Genomic DNA, 6,010 nt, shown 5'->3' with positions numbered 1-6,010 from the left:
TCTCATAAGCTTACTGTTGTTTGATTTCCCTGTCTGTCGTTCCGAGTCTGACTGTCCATCACAACCCATTTACTCACATGATGTCATAAAGTAGGCTATTCCCATCACCCTTCTACTACGTCCTTAAGCACTAGGATCTCTGTATAGCAGGCTCCTGCCGTCCTAAAACTATATAACCACAATGCATAATATTCATAATAGTTCACTTGTCAATACAGTAATTGTAGGTGGTTTTAATGTATTCAGGGTTCTCAGGCAGATGTATACACACACACACACACACACACACACACACACACACACACACACACACACACACACACACACACACACACACACACACAAACTGAGCCTTGATAAAGTATGAATGTATTCTAAGTCTGTGGTTCCTGACATGCCTGCTCTGGTTGCTGTGACAACGAGGTCTGACTGGGTACCCGTACTGGCATAGTAATACCCTGTCAGGCAGAGAGTATACTCAGAATTACATATAGGAACTCTGTGGGAGTATATAGATTGACATATAGATATAAATATACAGTAGATAGAACATCACCTACATAGAAAACTCCATCCAGTATACAGTTTTAGGCCTATTCTACTCAACCAACCTCTATATACAATCCATTGTAAGTTGACTGAACTAAATTCTACAAATATTTTCTTTACTTCTAAGAACACCTGTGTCTATAAAATAGCACACTAGGCCTATACAGTCCTGTCAAGGACGCTGTAATCTGTGCAGCTGATGTGATCAACGTTTCACACCATCTCTGTCATGAAAACTGGGTCATTGAGTGGTGCCTGTGCAGTGCATGGCAAGTAAGTAATATCCTGCAATATCTAATCAAATGGACCTGGGGAAGAATGTGCAGCAGGTTTCAATGTAGGCCTATTGGTTATAATATGATTTCAAGGGGAATAGTTTGTAACGAATAGCGATAGATAGGCGACATTGCAAATACAAATACATTATTTCATTTTGACGATACAAAGCCCCATCGCAAGGCGTTTTGAGAGTCGGTCTGTGCAACAACATTGGCCATATTCAGCACCATCCTCCTGCCTGTGTGAGTGACTGTCTCTTTAAGGAAATACACTTGCAGCCATTTTCTGCTCTTTGTGTGGGGTGAATTATTCGGCTGTGCGCTGAGAGAAACGAGAGCATCAATCGGGGAAAAGGCCAGGAAAACTTAAATAAAACATAGGATTTTCGTCGCACAGTGAGACATTGTCCGCCCTAATTATCCTGGACGGACATGCAAGTTGAAGGTATGTGCAAAATGTAAATATGTTGCCAGCGCACGGCAAAGATGTGCGGGTAGCCTAAACTCGCTTCTCGACCGGAGGCTGCGATAGATGCACAGAACCTGCGGTGTTTCTCCTATCTTGCATGGTGCACCATCACTGTACCTTTCGAAGCAATTCACCTATTTTCTTCTCCCATTTTTAAAACATTGATAACAAATAAACACATCGGATTCTATCATTCATTCATTTTTGCGCTCGTTTGCTTCTTCACTTATTCGGTGATATGAATGAACCACCCCGTTATTCCAGGCAGTGTATTGATAGCATCATACTCCGACAGATGGGTGGGGTGAACGAGGTTTTGCGTGTGGCACTGTCTGTAGGGAAATATTTGTACATGAAAATAGGCTACGGGTGATATGAATATCACACAATGCATTTTGTCTTATAATAAAACAATGATATACAATTATATTATGTTATCGTGAAATGTTCCGAGAGATACATTGGTTACAACTAGTGGAGATTAGTTCTCTAACGTGTAGTCTACCCGTCGACTAAATTCTTTATAGTTTTGATTGTTTACTAATAGCCCACTTAAACTCCTATTAGCAATTCGTTAAACTATATCCGTTCAGCGTCACCTCGTTAACAAAAGGCAGGTTTACAAATATCAATGTAGCCACATTTTCATTGTAAGATGCGTCCTTCCAACCCAGGCCTCATGATGCCGTTCTAGACTGATGCACGGATGACAAGTTCATCCACTTCCGTTATGTACGCAATGGATTCTCCAAGCTTTAAATTCATTTTTTTTTTTCGACACTCAAATAATGAATAACCTTTTGACTTTATTCGACTGTAACACTTGAAAGATGTGTTTATTTGGATCCCCATTAGCCTTTGCAGAAGCAGCAGCTACTTCATCTGGGGGCTGCAAAAAACACAGAACATAACAGGTAACAAAACACTAATACACTGATAGACAAGGACAGTCACACACATTTGAAATGCAATACCAAACAAGACATAATACAAACAATACAACAACAAAACACGTGTGTGTGTGTGTGTGTGTCCATTCACAACCCCGCCGTTCCATGAGTTGTGGTTTAATCTGTTTTTTAAAGCTAATTTTGCTGTTTGCTTGAGTAATTGGAGATGCGATCATTGCTCTTTAAAACTGTGCGTTGCCGTGGATTCGTTTTGGAGTAGCGGACTGTGAAGAGACCTCTGGTGGCATATCTTGTGGCGCATTTATGGGTGTTTGAGCTGAATGTTAGTTGATTTTGTAGTCAATCTGGAATATTCATCACGATAATATTTCTCATAAAAACTACAAGAGAAGCAGTTCATCTCTTATCGACCCTCAACCAGGAAAGACTGGCATTCTATCCATTATACTCCATTCCATCCATTATACTCCATTCCATCCATTATACTCCATTCCATCCATTATACTCCATTCTATCCATTATACTCCATTCCATCCATTATACTCCATTCATTTTCCATCCATTTACATTTACCATTTAAGTCATTTATTGCATTCCATCCATTATACTCCCTTCCATCCATTATACTCCTTTCCATCCATTGACGCTCTTATCCAGATCCATTGCGACTTACAAATTATACTCCATTCCATCCATTGTACTCCATTCCATCCATTATACTCCATTCCATCCATTGTACTCCATTCCATTCCATTATACTTCCATTCCATCCATTGTACTCCATTCCATCCATTATACTCCATTCCATCCATTATACTCCATTCCATTCCATCCATTTCCATATCCATTATACCATTCCATCCATTATATCCATCCCTTCCATCCATTATATTCCATCCATTATACTCCCTTCCATCCATTTCCATCCATTATATCCATTATACTTTCCATCCATTATACTCCATTCCATCTCCCTTCCATCCATTATACTCCTTTCCATCCATTGTACTCCATTCCATCCATTATACTCCCTTCCATCCATTATACTCCATTCCATCCATTATACTTCCATCCATTCCATCCATTATACTCCTTTCCATCCATTATACTTCCATTTCCATCCATTATACTCCATCTCCATCCATTATACTCCTTTCCATCCATTATACTCCATTCCATCCATTGTACTCCATTCCATCCATTATACTCCCTTCCATCCATTATACTCCCTTCCATCCATTATACTCCATTCCATCCATTATACTTCCATTCCAGCCATTATACTCCATTCCATCCATTATACTCCATTCCATCCATTATACTCCATTCCAGCCATTATACTCCATCCATTATACTCCCCATCCATTATACTCCTTTCCATCCATTGTACTCCATTCCATCCATTATACTCCATTCCAGCCATTATATTATACTCCATTCCAGCCATTATACTCCATTCCATCCATTATACTCCATTCCAGCCATTATACTCCATTTATACCATCCAGCCATTATACTCCATTCCAGCCATTATACTCCATTCCATCCATTGTACTCCATTCCATCCATTATTTCCATCCATTATACTCCATTCCAGCCATTATACTCCATTCCATCCATTATACTCCATTCCATCCATTGTTATACTCCATTCCAGCCATTATACTCCATTCCAGCCATTATATTCTCCATTCCATCCATTGTACTCCATTCCATCCATTATTATGAGCCATTATTCTCCCCTCATTCCATCCATTATTATGCCTCCACTGATGGTCAGTTAAGGGCAAGGCGTGCTGCTCTGTTTTGAGACAGCTGCTGCTTTTCTAGGTCATTCTTTGCCGTACTTGACCATATTACGAGACAATAATCAAGATGGGACAAGATCAGAGCCTGAACAACTAGTACAGTTAATTTTTGTATAAAAATGCAGACATTGTTTTTTAAAATATAAAACATACCCCTCCCCATCTTCACAACAACTTTATCAATATGATTTGGCCATGATCATTGACCATGTTATACCTAGGAGTTTAGCTTCCTAAACTTTCTCAATGGTCACCCTTTCTGTACAACTCCAGTTGAGGTGTAGGTCTTAGAGAATGTTTTGAACCAAATACAATGCTTTTAGTTTTAGGTCTATTTATGACCAGTTTTATTATTAATTATTATTCTGATACTGACTGTAACTCCTTATTTAGAATTTCAGTGATCTCTGGCTTTGGGTGCTGACATGTAGAGTGTGGAATAATTTGCATACATAGTCATTAAACACTCAGAAAAAAATAAACGTCCCTTTTTTAGCACCCTGTCTTTCAATGATAATTCATAAAAATCCAAATAACTTCACAGACCTTCATTGTAAAGGGTTTAAACACTTCCCATACTTATTCAATGAACCATACACAATTAATGAACGTGTGGAACAGTCGTTAAGACACTAACAGCTTACAGACAGTCGGCAATTAAGGTCACAGATAGGACACTAAAGAGGCCTTTCTACTGACTCTGAAAAACACCAGATGAACGATGCCACAGCTTACAGACAGTCAGCAATTAAGGTCACAGTTAGGACACTAAAGAGGCCTTTCTACTGACTCTGAAAAACACCAGATGAACGATGCCCAGGGTCCTTGCTCATCTGAGTGAACGTGCCATAGTCATGCTGCAAGGAGGCCTGAGGACTGCAGATGTGGCCAGGGCAATAAATTGCAATGTCTGTACTGTGAGACGCCTAAGACAGCGCTACAGTGAGACAGGACGGACAGCTGATCGTCCTCGTAGTGGCAGACCACGTATAACAACACCTGCACAGGATCGGTACATCAGAACATCACACCTGCGAGACAGGTACAGGATGGCAACAACAACTGCCCAAGTTACACCAGGAACGCACAATCTCTCCATCAGTTCTCAGACTGTCCGCAATAGGCTGAGAGAGGCTGGACTGTGGGCTTGTAGGGCTGTTGTGAGGCAGGTCCTCACCAGACATCACCAGCAACAGCGTCACCTATTGGCACAAGCCCACCGTCGTTGGACCAGACAGGACTGGCAAAAAGTGCTCTTCACTGACTAATCACGGTTTTGTCTCACCAGGGGTGATGGTCGGATTTGCGTTTATCGTCGAAGGAATGAGTACACTGAGGCCTGTACTCTGGAGGGGGATCTATTTGGAGGTGGAGGGTCTGTCATGGGGCGGCAGCGTAGCCTAGTGGTTAGAGCGTTGGACTAGTAACCGGAAGGTTGCGAGTTCAAACCCTGAGCTTTTATCCAAAGCGACTTACAGTCATGTGTGCATACATTCTACGTATGGGTGGTCCTGGGAATCGAACCCACTACCCTGGCGTTACAAGCGCCATGCTCTACCAACTGAGCTACAGAAGGACCACATTTATCTTAACCAATCATCAGTCATCTGAGTCAGTGCAGTACAAGTTGAGTGCCCTTTTCTATATGCATGCTGAAAGTCAGTAGTTCACTTGTTCTCTGAAAAATAGCATTGTATTTGCTCGAACACAATCCTCTCCATCAGTTTACTCAGAACAGGTAGCAAACTGAATGGGTGGCTGTTAGTCAGCAATTTTTAGAAGGTGGAATTACTTTAGCTTCCTTCCACGCCTGTGGACACACACTCCTTTCAATTTGTTCTTGTATGATCTCTTATAAATGACTTTTGGCCCAACCTTTGGCACTTCCCTTATTATTGCCACAATGTAATGGTCACTACAGCCAATGCAAACTGATATTGTTTTGAAGCAAAGCTCTGCAACATTAGTGAAAATATGATTGATTCAAGTGGATGT

At 40.9% G+C, this 6,010-nt stretch overlaps 1 protein-coding gene across 1 annotated transcript in view; it reads left to right on the top strand.

The window, feature by feature from the left end:
* Nucleotides 1-1,123: 1,123 nt before the first annotated feature.
* The window catches only part of LOC118363926 (cytoplasmic FMR1-interacting protein 2), a 62,635-nt gene continuing 57,748 nt past the window's right edge, over nucleotides 1,124-6,010 (top strand). Inside the window, exon 1 of the mRNA XM_052487964.1 lies at nucleotides 1,124-1,272. The gene's annotated coding sequence lies outside the window, so the exon portion shown is untranslated. The remainder of the gene's footprint in view (nucleotides 1,273-6,010) is intronic.

Source organism: Oncorhynchus keta, chromosome 30, assembly GCF_023373465.1.
Source record: "Oncorhynchus keta strain PuntledgeMale-10-30-2019 chromosome 30, Oket_V2, whole genome shotgun sequence".
NCBI lineage: Eukaryota > Metazoa > Chordata > Actinopteri > Salmoniformes > Salmonidae > Oncorhynchus > Oncorhynchus keta.
The sequence above is the reverse complement of the archived record's forward strand: the minus strand, read 5'-3'. Positions and strand labels throughout refer to the sequence as shown.